The following is a 19,777-nucleotide window of genomic DNA, read 5'->3' as shown; positions in this document are numbered from 1 at the left end:
TTCCTTGGCGCATTTGATCTGTTCCCGCCTGGTTTCTACAGCGAAAAAGACCGGCATTGTGGTGATCTCGGATGGACCCGGCATCTGCTAGAAAAGCCTGCCTACTCCAATATTTCATCAACATCGCCGCGTAGAAAGTGCAAACAGTTTACGTTCTAAATACGGTTCGTGGTATACGGGACAAGGTTATAGTGCAATCCGTAAACATTTGAAATTGTGCATAGTTAAAACGCGTTCCGTCGGCCATAGGTACAAGTGTCGAAAGGCGGCAAATTTAAATCCAAGGTCTCGACGACGCTCGCGCCACGGGCGGCTCTCCGAAGAAACCTTTGACAGCGGGCTTATCTATCCGCGCTGTCACTACGTCTGTCACTTCGGCTGTCACTCGTGTTTCGCCAAAAGTTTTGCAAGTATTTGTTTACATCGGACAATCGTAAGTTTTTGCACCATTTATAACATAACTCTAGTGTTCATAAAAGTTAGAATCAGTGGTAAAAGTGTTTTACATATTTTTTTTACGTAACAAGTGGACGAACAATCTCAAAAACTCTATTATAGCGATAGATAACCTTAATTTCAATTCCGATTTTTATACCCGTTGTTTTGATTACAATGTAAAGTGCGCATTTATCGCACGATTGTATTATTATTCATTAATACATCTCATCAATAATTCGGATAATTTGGTTAAGGACATTTGATTACTAATAGTGTAACTTTTATATTTTGAGAACTTTTAAATATTGTTGTTCACATCACTGTATAAACTAATTTAATCAGGTGTTTTCTTTATTAAGGGTTTATTGTTTGTATATTGATACTCAACAAGTGGTTATTTAGATAACTAAAAATCTTTTAATAAGTGAACTTGTGTGTACCTCTACATTGTTTGTTTACCTTTTGTTTTATATGAGTACAAGTTTTGTGCCTACTTGCTTTATCTATAACTATAGATTTTCACTGCCATACATTTTGTTGTGTGTATTGTGTTTGCCAGTTTGAGTGTGCCTTGGATGAATAGTTTACATGCATAGGTTTTCTTTTTTAGTAATTCTTGGGGATTAACTATTTTATACATAGTTTATTTCATACCTTTAGTGGTTATAGGGTTCTTTCTTTCCTTTCTTGCCACAACCATGGCTGCAGATGCTGAAATGCTGCAGCAACTTAAACAGCTTCAGGAACAAGTGTCAGCTCTCTGTGGTGAGTCAGCACCCCAAATTAACGAGGTAAAAGTTAAATTACCAAACTTTTGGACCGAAAAACCAAAGCTGTGGTTCGCCCAGGCTGAGGCTCAATTTGAAATCTCTGGTATAAAGACAGACAATACAAAGTATGGTTATGTGCTATCAATGTTAGACACAAAAACAGCTACATTAGTGGAGGGTATAATTTCCAACCCTCCTGCTACTAACAGATATGAAAATCTTAAAGGTGAACTAATCAAAAAGCTGTCTATCTCTAGGGAGCAGCAAGTAAGACAGCTGCTGAGTGGAGAGGAGCTTGGAGACCGGAAAGCTTCAATATTTCTCCAGCACCTCCGCTCATTGGCTGGAACAGCCATGACGGATGAGAGCATCCTGCGCGAGTTATGGATGCGTCGTCTACCAAAGGAAGTGCAACGGATTCTTCTGGCTCAAAAGGATCTGGAACTGGACAAAGTGGCCGAGATAGCTGATGCTATCATGGAGGCTACACCTTCACCACCTCCAAATGTCTTTGCAGCCAGCACTGCCTCATCATCTCCGTCAGAATTGACCAGCCTTATGAAGTGCATTGAAACCCTAACCAGGAAGGTTGAGGCACTCAGCACTGGGAATCAACGTAACCCTAGATCTACTTCACGGTCCCAGCCAAAATCAAGGGCAGCTTCTAAATCTAAGACCCGATTGTGTTGGTACCACAAGCGGTATAACGTCAGAGCTTCAAAATGTACTTCCCCTTGCTCTTGGGTACCTAAGCAAGAGGGAAACCATCCCAGCAATCAGTAGAGGCGGCATCTGATTGCTCCAACCCCGGCCGCCGTTTGTTTGTGAAGGATTCCAAGTCAGGTCATCGATTTCTAGTCGATACTGGCTCGGACCTTAGCTGTTTTCCTCGCAGTTTTCTTAAGGGAACTTACAGCCCCACAACCTTTGACGTTCGTGCTGCAAATGGGAGTGCAATTAAAACCTATGGAACTCTCCTCTTGCATTTGAACTTAGGCCTTCACCGGGATATAAAATGGGATTTTATTATTGCAGATGTTAGTGCACCCATCATCGGTTCGGACTTATTGGCGGAATATCACCTGATGCCGGACTGCCGCAACCAGCGTCTGCTAGATGGCAGTACCAAGTTTTTCGCACCTGCAACTATAGCCCAGATTGACCAGGCGAGTGTCAAGACCATTGTTGCTGAGTCTCCATTTGCCAAGATCTTGCTAGAGTTTCCAGAGATTTTGCGACCACCAGGGCTGCCTCGGAAAGTTAAACATTCTACCGTGCACCACATCATAACAACGGATGGCCCACCAGTTTCCTGTCGCCCACGAAGACTTGCACCCCAGAAACTACAGGCTGCAAAGAAAGAGTTTGAGGAAATGGTGAGTTGTGGAACCGCACGTCCCTCTAGCAGCCCCTGGGCTTCGCCTCTGCACATGGCTCGAAAAGGAGAACACGGGTGGCGGCCATGTGGGGACTACCGAGCGTTGAACGCTAGGACCGTCCCTGACCGCTACCCGGTGCGTCACATAGGTGACATTGCACATAATCTAGCTGGCTCTACGGTGTTCAGTACAATTGACCTTGCCAAAGCATACCAGCAGATTCCTGTTCATGAAGCTGACATTAGTAAAACAGCCATTACTACCCCATTTGGATTATTCGAGTTTCCCTTCATGACTTTCGGCCTCCGTAATGCTGGTCAATCTTTCCAGCGCTTTATGGATGAAGTCTTGAGGGGACTCGACTACTGCTATCCATATATTGACGATATCCTTGTATTTTCCAGCACCCCTGAGGAGCATGCTGAACACCTGCGTGCACTATTCCAGAGGTTGTTGGAGTACGGAGTCGTCGTGAATCCATCTAAGTGCGTGCTTGCTGCTGACGAGGTAATATTCTTGGGCTATAAGATCAACAAGAATGGCTCCTGCCCACCTCCAGAGAGAATTGAAGCCTTGCGAAGTTTTCCTTTGCCTAAAACGGTTGAAGGCCTTCGCAGGTTTTTAGGCATGGTAAACTTTTACCGCCGATTCCTCCCAAATGCAGCTAAACTTCAAGCACCGCTTATTGATGTGTTGGCATCCACTCAACTAAAAGGACCAAAACCTGTACCTTGGACGCCTGAGCTAGAGCTCTCGTTCAACGAATGCAAGGAGCACCTAGCTACCGCTACGCTCCTGGCTCATCCCATCGTTGATGCCCCATTGGGGCTCTTCACTGACGCGTCTGCGACCCATGTAGGAGCCTGCTTGCAGCAGGAAGTCAACGGCCAGTGGCAGCCGCTAGCTTTTTTTAGTAAGAAGTTGTCGCCGCGGCACACCACATGGCCAGCTTATTACCGTGAGCTCTTAGCAGTTTATGAGGCTGTGCAGCATTTCCGGCATGTTTTGGAAGCACAGCACGCCACCATATACACGGATCATAAGCCGTTGACGTACGCATTTATCCAACGCCGTGAAAAGTTGCCCCCTGTACAGCTCAATCACCTGTCTTTTATTTCACAGTTTTCCACGGATATTGTCCACATCAAAGGAAAAGACAATGTTGTTGCGGACACCATGTCCCGAGTTGAGGCGATTCGGCTGGAGGATGATTACGCGGCATTGGCTGAGGCACAAACTACGGACGTGGAGCTTCGTAGACTACAAACCTCGGATACTTCTCTGAAACTTGAAAAAGTACTTTTACCGGGAACTGAAGTTTCCATATTTTGCGACGTGTCTACTGGGAAACCACGACCGTACCTGACTGAAGACTTCCGGAAGAGGCACTTTGAGAAGATCCACGGTCTCAGTCATCCAGGCGGGCGGGTTTCCGTACGCTTAATGACTGACCGTTTTGTCTGGCCTAACATCAAAAGTGATTGCCGAAAATGGGCACGTAACTGCCTCGCCTGCCAGCGAAGCAAAGTTAGCAGACATGTGAGTGCACCTTTGGAAAAATTTGCAGGTACATCTCGTCGATTTCGCGACGTACATCTGGACATAATAGGCCCTATGCCTCACAGCAAAGGATTCCAGTACTGTCTGACAGCAGTCGACAGATTTACTCGGTGGCCCGAGGCATGGCCAATGACTGGCATCACAGCGGAAGAAGTTGCAGAGACATTTACTCGGGAGTGGATATCTCGTTATGGGGTACCCTCTTTAGTGACCACTGACCAAGGACGTCAGTTCGAGTCCGCACTATTTCGTCGACTCATGGACGTTTGCGGCTCGAAGCGCGTCCGCACCTCTGGATATCATCCCCAAGCAAATGGGATGGTTGAACGCATGCACCGCCAATTAAAGGCGGCTCTCATGTGCCATGGAGATTCCTGGTCCACGGCTCTGCCCCTGGTTTTATTAGGTATGAGAACTGCATTAAAAGAGGACCTTAAGACTTCATCAGCTGAGCTCCTTTACGGCGAGCCTCTTCGTCTGCCCGGCGAGCTTGTCGTTGCTCCTGAGGAACCTGCAAATGTTGAGGTGACAACCGATTTTGTCACACAGCTGAGACAACATATGAAAGGCCTAAGAGCCGTTCCTGCATCTCACCATTCTCAACCCACCTCATTTGTGTTCAAGGACCTGGCTGTAGCTACGCACGTATTCCTGCGAGACGACACAGTGCGCCGAGCGCTACAACCGCCATACACCGGTCCATACCTAATCAAGGCAAGACAAGGTAAAAATCTTACCTTAGACGTTAATGGTAGAGTCGTCGTTGTCAGTGTTGACAGGGTGAAACCGGCCCACTTGGACGTGACGGCCCCTCGCCGAGCTCCTGAGCCGCCAGCACCTCCTGCAGCATCTGCAACACCTACCTCGGCTCCGGATCCTCCGCCGCCGCTTCCCGTTCCTTCTCCGACCCCTATAACCACTAGAGCTGGTAGAAGAGTACGATTTAGAAATAGGTTAGATTTATAAATTCTCTATATTTAATTTTTTTTGCTCTATCACCTTACTATTCTCCGTGGGGGGGTGTTGTGGCGAAAACGCCACGAATCCAAGTCGCATATTGCATGGCAACTCTATGGAGAGAAAATTGTCTATTGCTCTCGGAAGACTTTCAAGCTACGACTCGTTAATTTGCTCTCTTGTATAAAATTTAATTCAGTGCCTTTATTACTATTACAATACTGTACTTAGTATATGTACTAAGTGTAATTAGTTTACTGTTCAACGAGTATACGCCTTTGAAGAATAACTATCTTTTCGTTCCCGACACCTATCACGACCCATAAGTACTTCAGGTTTAAGCAACATTAATTTGATTTTGATTCGATTTGTAGCATTCGAACATGGCGGATGTAGACAATACTTATCTAATTTTGCTATTTCTGTTTCTTTGGCTAGTTGAAGTATAATTTTGATAGTGTTTTATGCGGCGATTAACCTTAACAGTGAACAGTGATCACAAAATTCTATATTGCTCTCGTGTCTGTCATTTTTTAATGCGCAAGTTGTCTCCGCGTGGTTCCTGGAATTTTGCTATCAAGTTGCAAAAACTGCAATCACCGTAGGTACAACGTGAAGAAGAAGAATATAGTTATCTTTAATTTAACTGACATTGGCCCAAGCCTTAAGGCCGCCATTCAGGGGAATAATAATAATAATAAACAACATATGGATACTATTAATATCATAATTTGCGTATATATAATACTATTTAGAAATATTTTTGATATGCACATAAATATTGACAACAAATCACGTAGGGAAAACTATGGTAAACATGGCGGCCACAAGGCCACCATGACACATCCAATTGTCACTTCATTCGTCACCTGGGGGGCTACTACGAAATTCGAAAATCGAAGTTCGTATCGTATTTTCCCTCTGACTCGTATTAAATAACTTAAGCGTCAGCGGGATGACACGTTACCAAGTTTGAATTTTTTACTTCGTAGTATGGCCTGTTGTTTGGACAAATTGAATGTTTTCTATACTCATGGTAATTTTTCTTCATGAGTTTTTCTTTCCTGTTAAGTTTTCTGTTGCCGGTACCCATTTGAGATCTAAATTGGTCTAAATAAAAACAAAATATTATAAGACTATTTTTATATTAATGTGCACGGGTTGGTTACATCTGGAACATCACAATGACAATGACATTTGTGACAGTGACGTTCGTCCATCTTTGGTAACTTTTTTGGAATCTAAATACGGCGTTGAGTATAGCAGTCTACATACTTATCTTACACTCGAAAACAACCCCCCCTCGTGCGGTCGGGTAAAACAACCATAAGCATATTGGGACATTCTAAAACAGTCTATCATAACGTAACGAACTTTCCTCGTTCCAATTTCGAACATTTGAAACGTTCTAGAATCACGGCGGATGCTTCGGGCAGCTGCCAGCGCTTTTGGAAATACGTTTTTGGCAGTTTAAAAAAGTAAGGGGTTTACGGGATTCGATGTTTTAGGGATCTGTGTACTAAGTATTCTGTCCGACTGTGTGTATCACGTGTGTATATATTTAGGGCCTAAACAAAATAAGTATCTGTAGTCGAAACCGATGTGGAATTGGTTTCTGCTCCAATTTCTGTCGAAACAGAAGCTTAATTCGTATTATAGTACTTACCTATATTTTTAGTTTATGTAAGTGTATAATAGTTCATTAAAAGACATCATCTCGGCATATATACATCCCGCTGCAGGGCACATGCATCCTCTCAGGCTTAGAGAGCTTGAGCAGTTCTTCTCCACGGGCACAGTGTGGATGGGAACATCTCACGCCGCTGAATTTCTTCGCAGGTGTGTGCAGTTTATATGTAAACTAGCTTTTGCCCGCAGCTTCGCCCGCGTGGAATTCGGTTATCGCACGCCATGCGCGTCCATGGTCGCGTTCCATGACCCATAAACTGCCTCTATGCCAAAAATCACGTCAATCCGTCACTCCGTTTTGACGTGAAAGACGAACAAACATACAAACACACACACTTTCGCATTTATAACATTAATATGGATTTAAAGTAAATTAATTAATATATCATAATTGCTGCAAATTTCTGCAGCTCTGGTGAAAAACTGGCCTTAGTTAGTTGGGCATAGCCAACGAAGAAATAAAACTAAAAATAATGGCAAAAATGTGAATTATTTTTTAACTAAATATCTATTCATAATCCCAAAATAAATCATCTCCGCAACCCGTTCTAAACTAAAAATATACGTGAACGCATCGTAAACATAATAAATTAATTATTTCACCCTAATCATGAACGCGACTTATGCAAGTGACAGTTGACACACATTTTGGCGCGAAACGGCGAGCACGTGACGCCATCTTTTGTGGGATTAGCAACGCTTCGGACCAATTCGACACGCAGATTTAGATTTGTCATAATTATACATTATCTTTTTATTTATTGCTGAACGTTTATGGCATTTCGCGCTACGGTTTTCTAATTGTATTCAGTGCGGTTTGGGGTTTAAATTAGTTTTGGCTAATTTGTTTTTTATTAAAAGTTAGATTGTGAAATTTATTCAGTTCGATTTGCCATTGGATCAAAGGGTGTCTTTTGATTATCACTTTCCTATTACATAAATAAGCGTGGTTATGTCTATACGCTCATCAATGTGTGCGTGCTTGTATACCAGTGTGAAACCGACTAGCATTAGAAATTAAGCACAATTTAGACTTGCAAGAAAAATCGTGCAAGTTACAATACATTGCGGCGCTCGATTGACCACTACAAACTCGTTGGCCTTACGGCCTCCCAATGTAATGCAACTTCCACGTTTTTTCTTGCAACTCTTGCAAGTCTAAACTTGGCTTTAGGATTGGAAGAACCTCACCTCCACCTCCGTATAGATCTGCGGAATTTCCGCAAGATATTACTTATACCTACATCAGCCTCCGCATCAGCCTTCGTAAAATGTTTGCCAAGTTATATTTACCTACGTGCAACTCGATACTGAACTCGAAATGAACGTTTTTAACTATTTATGAATCCCCAAGAAAACGTTTGGATGGTTTGTAAAGCCGCAAAATGGTTTGTTAATTAATTTGCCCTTGTCATTTTGATAATTAATAAAATGTAATAAGTATGTGCCTGTGTACTTGTTTGAAATAAAAATTTGCGACCTTTCCATTTCTTTCATAAATTATTTCTTTATATTTTTCCATTTTCTCTTTCACCTCCGTGTCCGCTAAGAAGTCCTCCGTTATAGTCCTACTAATTGATCTAAGGAAGTAGAAGGAAGTAGGTACTGAAGTGCCAAAATAAACTTTCCAAAATTGCAGAATTTTTTTACATAGGAACATTTCGGAAACTTCTCACAATTTTGTATAGATGGATTAGAGGTAGTTTATGGGTCAGACCAAACCAAAAATTTCCAAGAACTTTTCCTACTTTTTGGAAACTTTCTGCAACATGCACATCTGTACAAGTAGGTATTTGTGCCAACGCCCAATAAATTTAAAACAGCTAGCGACATCTATTAACGACTAGTGTACTCGAATATCATCCTGATTCAGCGCCATCTTGTGCGGAGTAGACGTAACGTTAGGTTGCTGTGTTGCTCAGAGACGTCACTCGTCTCATTTTTGTCTTTTAAACATAGTATAGTATAGCAGATGGCGAGCAAAGTGAAAGGACAATGAGGGCTATCGTTTTTTGTCTTACTAGATAGCGCCACTGTTGCGTGTGGTTTTTCTTTCGTGTGGCTTTCAGTCTGTTATTACGGGCGTGAATACAAAGTTTAGATTAAAATCATATTGAATACATCTTAAAACCGAACCATAAAAATATCGAGCAACCACAGTCTTGCGTAGTCCCGTTTTGTTCGGAAAAAAAGGGAGGACAAAAGTTTCGACTATATAGTCATCTGGAAGCGACGTCTATAATTACTTCACAATTTCCCACTTAATAGGATACTTTAGCTATAGTGGTGTCTACATACACAACGCCTTCTCCTACCGTATGCCTTGCTACATAGATAGTGACGCCTCGTGAAACGCGGCTCATGAACCTATGAGGCTTAATCAATCAGTCCCATTCCCGACTATACAGCGCGCTCCCAAGACAGCGGTGCCTACTCCTATTCCTCCGTTTCCTCCTTATCGGTATATCTCTGTTTCGCGCGGCCTAAGCTCTTACTCTAACAGCGGCAAGTCCTGTGGTACCTCTGCATTAACAACTTTTACACTTATACCCGCACACATCCCCGGGCCCTACGTGTCTCCATGTATGCGCTTTCAGCAGGATCTCCCACAGTGTGAGTCACCAGGAACGCATCACCTAACAGGAGTACTACACGGTTTACTCAGTCAGTAGAGAGTGATAGTAATAGAGTTTGCGGAAGTTAGAACGAGACAAGCATACGGCTGACAGCTCCGAACGATAAAAGAAGAATACTACGGGCCCTACGTGCCTCCATGTATGGCGCTTTCAGCAGGATCTCCCACAGTGTGAGTCACCAGGAACGCATCACCTAACAGGAGTACTACACGGTTTTACTAAGTCAGTAGAGAGTGATAGTAATAGAGTTTGCGAAAGTTAGAACGAGACAAGCATACGGCTGACAGCTCCGAACGATAAAAGAAGAATACTACAGCATGAATGGAGTCGCCAGAGTGCGAAGGAAATAGAGTTTTTAAGAGTAAAAGCGAGACAGGTATACGACTCTGAATAATGAATGAACCTAAAGGTTGATTCTGAACAATATGTAAAAGAGATAGACAATGAGACGCACGATACATTCTTCTCTACTCGCATCCAATTTATTCGTTTGTGATTAAGGCCAAATCCCCTGCATTTAAGTAAATTTTACAATATGAATCACTAGGAAGGCAGCGCCTAATAGGAGAACTACCGATTTTTATTAATGAAAGCGCTAGAATGCGAAGGAAATAGAGTTTGTAAGGGTTGTAATGAGATAGTCATATTAATTTAAAACACCGAACGATGAATGGAAGCGAAGGTTAATTCTAAGTTTAAATAGTGTATAGAGCTGTGATAAACGAAGAGTTTTATTGTTTTATCATCAAGTAAATTATTATATTTCACTTGAATCCAAGTATTAGTTTGTGGTTAAATAAAGTAAAATTTTCTGCTAATGTTTAATAGGTATGATTATTTAGGTAAGTAAATAAGCGATTAACCGAATAATAAGGACAGAGTTTAGACGTAGTAAAGCTCCAGAGGATTATTTAATACATTGTGAATATTGCAGTAGTTATTTAACTTTATGTTTATTTATTTATTTATTTATTCATATATTTGTGAACGAAACGGTACAAGATGTCTCTTGTATCGTTACAGTATCGTGCTGTCCCGCTGACACTTATATTTTTTAATACGAGAGTGAGAGGGACGGTACGATACCAACTTCGATTTACGTAGTAACCCTCCTGTGCTGGCTATGTAAGACTATTACTAAGAATATTGTTATGTACGGTGAATAAGAGGAAATTTATTGTCAACTAGCTTTTGCCCGCGTGAAATTCGGATATCGCGCGCTGTTCCCTCGAGAACTGTGCATTTTCCGGGATAAAAACTAGCCTATAAACCATAAACCATCTGTATGCCAAAAATCACGTCGATCCGTCGCTCCGTTTCGACGTGAAAGACTTCGCGTTGGCCTTACTTCAGTGGTTTAGGCTGTGCTATGGTTCACGGTGGATCCAGGCCGCTTCCAACCGAGGCAAATGGAGGCCGGGGGGGAGGCCTATGTCAAACAGTGGACGTCCTACGACCAATATCAAAAAAAAGCAGCAGCAGTGCTTGCACTGTTGTATTTCGGCGTGGAGAGTAAGACAGCCGGTGAAATTACTGGCACTTGAGGTATCCCATCTTAGGCCTCTAGGTTGGCAACGCATCTGCAATCCCCCTGGTGTTGCAGGTGTCTATGGGCGGTGGTGATCTCTTACCATCAGGAGACCCACCTGCTCGTTTGCCATCCAATCGAATAAAAAAAAAAAAAATTTGATGGTGATGACGATTGGTTCTTGTCTTGTTTATTTTTTGTTTGGGTCAAATCATGCATGTTTATTTTGACACTTCCAGTGGTTGGATCGACTTGTAAATCTCATGCAATATGAAGGGTCCACGGAAAGAACGTGTCTAGTCACCTAAGCAACTTTTTGAGTTATAGCGGTTTAAAAGTTAGTCATCACGAACAATTACTATGGTTACCTATTTATTTAAAAGATAAAAAAACTAGATTTGATATTGTTTTCAGATTATTTAATTCAGTGGTAAGTCATAGTACTTTGTGAGCTATACATTTTGAGATTAAAATCTCAATTTTAAAAAAGGTGACTAGGCATGTTCTTTCCGTGGACCTGTTCATATAATTGTATACTGAGCGGCAAAAAATCTGGCCCTCAAATGTATGCAGTAATAGGTAATTTTGTACGTAGTGGGCCAAATTTTTTGTGATCAAAAAAATGTCGACGAGGATGATGGCGACTGTCCAATCAACAAAAACTATAGTCAGCAATAAAGCTTGCATTAAAAAATATTTTTAACAGAAATTTATGCAGGTCAATACAGATCAATGACAACAACAGTAATAATTGAAACAAGCACTTTATTACATACAATGATATTATAGCAAATATACATACATTTTATTCACAAACACCTCACTTTGGTCAAATCCGCAGCCATTTTTTAAACAACAAATTCGAACATTTTGTTCACAACAAGTAATTTCAACCAAAATTTACAAGATTCTTTAGGAAAATACAATTTTTCGATAATACCACTAGATGTCGCTAGTTGTCATTGTACACTATTTTTCGGTGGGAGAGAAGCGGCAATCAGCCGCCTTTAGATGCCTGCAACACGCGTCACCGGCACTACAGGCCGAGCTATTTTACTAATTAACAAAACTTTTAGGATTTTACAGAACTAAAAATGAGGAAAACAATAAAAATACGCTTTTCAAAAATAAATACTGTTATATAAGAAACCATAATATAAATGACTATGTCACATCATAATTTAAGTTTCTGTGACGTCGGCGTTAATATCGCAAGGTACGTTTCACAACTTTGACATTCGCGTCACGTTCGTGATTGGTTAACTAACGCCATCTATCGATTTTTAACCTGTCAAAAAATTATACATATAAGTAAGTATTTATCTTATGATTATTTACCTCATTTCTAAAGCTAAATAAATGACATAACAACGTTTGAAAAAACATATAGTAAAAACAACTACATTTTTGATACTTGAAACATTAAACTTGTACTAGGCTATCATGATCTTAAAGATCTATCGTACTGAACGTAGCGACATCCAGCGGGTGTTAAACAAGCGAGATACATAACGCACTTAAAACAAGATACTATGAGATCCAAGTAAAACTAAAATTATAATTAGCACCCACTAAGTGGGCTATTTAAAATTATTATGTTATTTCTTAAATTCCGGTCTCACTTATGGTAAAATATTTTAAAAAATCTTTAAAATCGGAAGCCAATTTTTTAAATCGCGTCACTCGAGAATGCTGGAAAGTGGCAAAAATAAAAACGGCTCAGGCTCGTCAAAACTATTTTACCAAAATGTACACTCCCAAAGTGTACACTTGCCCAATTGAGCTGCGTTCCCACCAGAGATGTGCAAAGATTGTGTTTTTCATGAATCAATAGAAACGGTATCTTTACCTACCTATCCTCGCTCTGCTCAACGAGGGCTATCGTTTTTTGTCTCACTAGATGGCGCACTGTTGCGTGAGGTTTTTAAGTATGGCTTTCAAAGTCTGTTATTACGGGCGTGAAAACAAAGTTTACGTTAAAATCATATTTAATACATCTTAAAACCGTACCATAAAAATATCGAGCATGCCAGTGTTGCATAGTCCCCGTTTTGTTCGGAAAAAAGGGAGGACAAAGGTTTCCGAAAGACAAAACCGTCTCAAAACACAGACATTCATTGCCCCGGAACACATATTTGCCATAATTAATTTCAGATATTGCAAAATATTCACAAAATCATTCCAATTATAAATAAACCCGCGTAGCTCACCCAAAAACTATGAGATTTGACATTTCAGAGACCTCACGCTACACTAGCGCCTCTAGCGGCAAATTCATACGCGATAGCCCTCACTGAAGCTGTGCTGTGCGAGGCTAGATAAATGAAGCGTTCCTATTGCTTCATGAGAAACACATTCCTCGCAACACAGCATCGCACATCTCTGGTGGGAACGGAGCCTTAATGCAGTATCTCGAAATATATCTAATACTTAATTTGCGTTCGAAACTGTGGGTAAAGTAGTAACTTACAAATACGGCTCTTTTTACCAGACTGCCCGAAGGAGGATTATGTTTTTCGATGGTATGTATGTATTTAAGTGTATTTCCTGCGAAACACAGTATCTCTGAGAGAGACATCTATTGGGCAGCGTTCTCTGTAATAGTATATCTCTAAAGTTCACATATTGGGAAATTGGACTATAAGAGCGTAAGCCAATATCTGTATATAGCTCCAACGAAGTTTTCTTGCCGGAATATCGCTAGATGGCGTTAGTATCCAGAGCTCCGTTTGACGTTAGCTTGCGATTGGCTCATTTAGTTATTTAACCAATCACAAACGCGACGCTGAAGCCTTGGTGGCCTAGTGGTTTGGCCTATCGCCTCTCAAGCAGAGGGTCGTGGGTTCAAACCCCGGCCCGCACCTCTGAGTTTTTCGATATTCATGTGCGGAATTACATGTGAAATTTACCACGAGCTTTGAGGAGAAGGAAAACATCGTGAGGAAACCTGCAGAAACCTGCGAAGCAATTCAATGGTGCGTGTGAAGTTCCCAATCCGCACTGGGCCCGCGTGGGAACTATGGCCCAAGCCCTCTTGTTCTGAGAGGAGGCCTGTGCCCAGCAGTTGGACGTATATAGGCTGGGATGATGATGATGATGATAATGAAACGCGACGCAAATGTCAAAGTTGTCGAACAGACCTTGCCATACTAGCGCCATCTAGCCTGCCACAGAGACAATTAGGGTTTCTGAAACTTTCGACTACTTGACAAGATTAGAGCTGATTATCAAAATAATACACGATGATCTACAGCAGCAGTTTGACCGTTTGAGCACGCCTTGAGAATAACCCCGGATCGGTTCGAAACATGTCCAACATATCTCGACCGTTCATAACTGTGCCCGTGTGCAATTTAAATAATTGTGTATCGCGGTAGTTTTAAGTTCAAAAATAATTACAGCTGTAAATATCTACTGCTCTATTTATATTTAAAATACATAAAAAGTCGTTAGGCACTAGAGTGAAGCTATTTAAAAAATCGGCATTGCACCGTACGCATTTCCAGGTATTCCTTAAAATATGTCATATTATATTTTATTCGGTAGGATAAGTCATACAAGACGTTCCCTTAAGTGATAAAGAAAAGAGACTGAAGTCTTTTAAGGTATTAATGGATTAGACTCTAGGTGTAGCTAAAAGGTGACCAAGGAACGCTGCTCTGCTATCATTCTATCCGTCTGAGGGTCTACTCCGAAATTCGAAAGTAGAAGTCCCACTCACTCTCGTATTAAATAGTATGTGTCAGAGAGACGCAGACGGAACCCGGAACGACACGAACTTCGATTTGCGAATTTCGGCGTAGCCCTGCTGTTTTATTCAATACTGTATTTATTTTTTTATAATTGATACATTTTATTCCTCACCGAATCGATTGTAATTTACGCTCAGTTTTATTTAACTAATTTGTTTGTATTCTTAGTCAGGCGTTGTTGTAGAAATAAATTTCTACACACACCAATCCAAAAAAACAGAATAAAAAGTAGGTATGTGAACGAACAATGATAACGTTAGCCATTTCAATAAACCAAAGGAACACAACGTTAGCTAGTTCATATCAAGGACAGCGCCATCTATCGGGGAATTAAGTAAACTTTTCTGTCACTCTTTTAGGAATATATTACAGAGCAGTGTTAGGGTCATACCTTAGCTATACCTAGGTAACTTAGATGTCTGTCTGTTTGTCTGTCTAACAAGACTGTTTAGGAAGGAACGTGTAGAGGTAACAAGGTAAAATTATATGTAAAACATGTAAGGACATTGTCACTATCTGATAACCCGACATTTTAAGTGACATAATACCGTTCCTATTTATTTTGTTCGAATAAAAAGAGACAAAATATACCTGTCAGATAAAATACTACTTATCGTATAGCGGTGCAGGTTCTTATACCGGTGGGTTTAATTAAATCAATTTCTCTATTACAAGTTAATTCATATTTTACGATGATAAATGTCTGTTTTTAAATAAGTTTTTGGACTCTTCAATGCGCTCATATATGTATATCTATCTATATCTGTTAGAGACTGAGTTATATGATCAAATATTTAATAGATGCAAAAACATATTTTGTTAGTTCGAAATTGTAAAAAACATAGTACTTTTCAACAGATCTTAAGTTTAAGTTCAATATGGACGTAGCCAAATATGTCTAAATACAACTAAAATTAAAATTAAATATAATTCTTCCAATTAAAATACAACTTAGTGACTTAATATTATTTTTAAAAGCATTTACTAATTTACATCTTTACATATGATTGATATATTACAGAACATTAAAAAAAACAAGCAAGCTGCCTATAATCTACTTCATTTATAATAAATCTAATATAAAAACTATATGCCACTAGTCTCAATGTTACACTCCCGCGTTGACAATCCTGTTAAATTTTTTATTGACTTGACAGATGTCACACTGACAGTAAATGAAAGATGGCGCGACATCGACCACTAGTGACATCTAGCGACAGTACCTATAACCATAACCAACCAAAATACATGCTAGGACTAATTTAAATACCTTGTAAAAAGAGTTTAACCAGAAATATATGACATTTAAAGACGTGATTTCCTAAAATATCCAAAAATCCACGAAGATCCATTCCCATAACATCCAACATGCGGATCTCATAACATCCGAACACTAATCCGTTGGAAACCTAATAAATATCCAACGTTACGACAGATGTTTTGAGAAAGAAAACGTATAGATATATGTATGTATGTTAAGTCTTTTTTTTATTGTACCTAAAAATAAATAAAGCAATAAGCACAATTGAGAAATGTTGAGATACAAGTACAAAGAAGTTTTATCCCTTTAAGGGATCTCTACCAGTCAACCTTTATAGATGTTTAAGGAACCCGATGCTATGTACAAAATCAATGTTACAAAATGTGGATATTTTTGTTAATCTTATGTCACATTTGGATGTTTTAGGAAATGGATATAATATATCATATGTTTCTGGTCAAACTGTACAATATAATTTATGTAAAATCAATGATTATAATTTACTTTCAGCACAAAAGCTTACGAACTAATGTTACAACTAAATCGTATTATATCACATCGAAGAAAAATGGAAGATATTATGTTAGGACAATCTGTGTATATGTCGGCGGCCGATCGTAAAATCCGCCAGATCACGAATTTCCTAGGCATATCGTGAAACGCCGCCATTTCATGATATGCCTAAACGTTGGCCAGGCATATCACGATGTGCCTGAGAAATAATACGGCAGATCGATTAGAGCAACGCATTCGTCGATATTCCTAGCTCTATATCGGGCACATCGTAAAATAGTTTCTTATTTGGCCACTGGTGGCGCTGCGTATGCAATGGCGGCCGTGACCAGCTGACCGCCCGTGTTTGTTTAGCGCGTGAAAAATGTCGGCGTCGCAACAAAATGATCTTTAAACCGAAAATAGTGATTGAATTCAAAATAGAAGTGCAAAAGAAGCTTTTGAACATCAGCTCCGTTCTTTTTATGTGAATCAAACGGATTCTGTGCACAATGTGAAAAAACCATGGACGTCTGCCCGTATTTTAGAGGTTAGAATATTGTTGGTAAATAAAGTATTCACTAGTTGTTATTTATTTATATAGAAAAATTTAGGTACGACGAGCGAAGCGAGGAGTGGTTAGTATTAATTGTGATCACGACGCACGAGCGAGCGAGCGAAGCGAGCGTGCCGCGGCAGCGGCCGGCGAAGTGCCAGAACCGATATGGCGGCGTTTCATGATATGCCTAGGAATTTCATGATCTGCCTAAACTGGCCAAATCATGAAATGGCGGCGCTTCATGATATGCCTAGGATTTCATGATCTGCCTAAACGTCACTAGGCAAATCGCTAAACGGTGAGTTATGAACGATATGGCGGATGTCCCTTAGCCAATTCATGAAATGGCGGCATTTCACGATATGCCTAGGAATTTCGTGATCTGGCGGATTTTACGATCGGCCGCCGACATATACATGTGGCAATCCAAGCGTGTCAAATTTCATACAAAACCTACTACCAAGTTAAATTATTACCCAAAAATATAGCTCGTTGAAGTACCGTGTGACGTCACGCGTAGGTTAGTTTACTTAGACGTGCCATCACGTCTTCCTAACTTTGGCGGAAACACATGTCCGATTATTTGATAATCTATCTGACGATAGCACTTTTATACCCAGGACGTTTGTATTATCTAATTGTCAGCTTGCTAGTATATATTTATAGTTTTATTATATAGGCAGGCTCAGAGAACAGATGGACCTGGCTAAAGCCGCGGGTTTAAGGTGGACGGAGGCCGCTACCAACCACAACTAAAGCTGACATGTTTTATATTATGGATTGCCACATAGTTATTAATCAATATATTCACTTAACTATTAAAATACATTCGTAGGGTACATTTCGATCACTATATACAAGGCACTTGGATTGGAATTCAAAACACAACACAGATGAAAGAGTTTGGCCGCAATCACGGTACGTGGTAAGCGAAGATGTGGACAAAGACGGAGCAAGCTTGCCCAATAAATGTCTATTCAACCTAGATTAGAAGACGGCCTTGGAGCGATCAGGGAACACAGAAGATGGCAGAGCATTCCACTTGCTGTCCGGATAATAAAGGACGAGCGAATACGCTTTTTGCGAATTTTAGGAATGCTGACAACATACGGGATAACTTTACTTATAGTCGAGTCCAGAAAGGCGAACCAACTTGACACACGAATGTTGCCACAGTTTCACTAGTGCTGTAATATCGATATTAAAAAGAAACTTAATACGAAATTATAATGAAAGAAATCTTTTATTTGATAGATTTGGACAAAATCTATTGAACATCGGTAAGGAGGTCGTTCGCGATTGTGTTTTGTTGACGTTTCATATGTCATTCGACTTAACTGCCATCGGTTTGCTGGGAACTATCTCCTGTTATTGTGAAATTTTCTTTACGTACGTTGTTTTTTTTTATTTGCGTTATTTGTTGTTTTTATGCCTAAAGCTATGGAAATAAAGTCCAAAAGTGACAAACATTTTCATTCCGCGTCTACACAAGGCTATACGACAATTTGTATCGACATATTCTTATGCCGGGTTCACATTATTCCAGTATAACCGTTCCAGCAGCATGACACTGCGGTGCTCGATCGATCTTGTGTAACTCGTTTGGATTAAGAGTATTATGATGACCACGCAATGTATAGCTACTGGCTCGATATTACTCGAATTATGCCTATTATTTTTTTGCTTTGTCTGGTAACATTTTCAACTGTCAATCTAGTTCGCCTAATCCTGGACTCGACTATAGTAAAAGTCTAATAGGGAGGGATGTTGACACCATCAAAAAATACTTCGAAGACACGACTCCAGTAAAAAAACGCTTTATTTTAGCCCTGAAAACCAGATTAATTTTCGATTAACTGCAAAATTAGATTTTTTGTTGCTTTAAAACAAATAAATAGTTAGTTGATTGAGTGTGCGAACAAGTGACGTCATATGTTGGTATTTCCATTCAAACTCTATGGGAGAATTGTTTTGACAGCTCATAAAAAGTAAGTCAGTTGATTGGTGGAGTCAACATCCCTATTCTGGACTCGACTATAATAAAAGTCTTCCAGTGGGTGTCCTAAAAAACGACTAGGGGATCTGATATGAGATTTAGCGCTACTACTAACTCCGGACTCCAGCACTGTGGGGAAGGCAAGAGGGTTCACCACACTATATTGCCAAGTCATCATAAAGGTTCAGTGACCCTTAACCAACCACGACCACTGTCAAGAGTGCAGCAACTTAAGATTCTCTTTCTTCTGTGTCATGTTGTACTATGTTTGAGTAAAATCGTATCTTCAAACTTAGTTTGACTTTTCAACTAAATCTGGGGTTTGGTCACAAAACAGATAAGTTCAGAAGTCAATCTCCTGTATGTACTTCACTTTTCATACTACGCTCGGCGGGCGCTCTAAGGTTGTCAACTATGGCTTATGCACAAAAAACTATCGTGGTAGTGGCACTCGTATCTAGTTGTTGGATGATTTATTGTTGAAAATGTAAATTAATAATAACTAAAATATTTTAGTGTTTATCATTGTTATATTACAATTTTGTCACCGAAAATATCTCGCGACGATTTCGTCATTGGTGAAATGCACGATTATTATATTTTAAAGTGTAATAAATTCGCATCCTCTATTATTGCACAAAGAAGTTCACAGACGCGTGTCTCAAGCGGATGGCACTCGCGCTCGCACTGGTCCCAACCGGTCCGAGATATAGTATCCGTGAACAGTGTCTATGTGTGCATTGCTCGAGCGCACTTTATG

This window comes from Choristoneura fumiferana, chromosome 28 (genome assembly GCF_025370935.1).
Source record: "Choristoneura fumiferana chromosome 28, NRCan_CFum_1, whole genome shotgun sequence".
NCBI lineage: Eukaryota > Metazoa > Arthropoda > Insecta > Lepidoptera > Tortricidae > Choristoneura > Choristoneura fumiferana.
Note: the sequence above shows the minus strand (reverse complement) of the source record.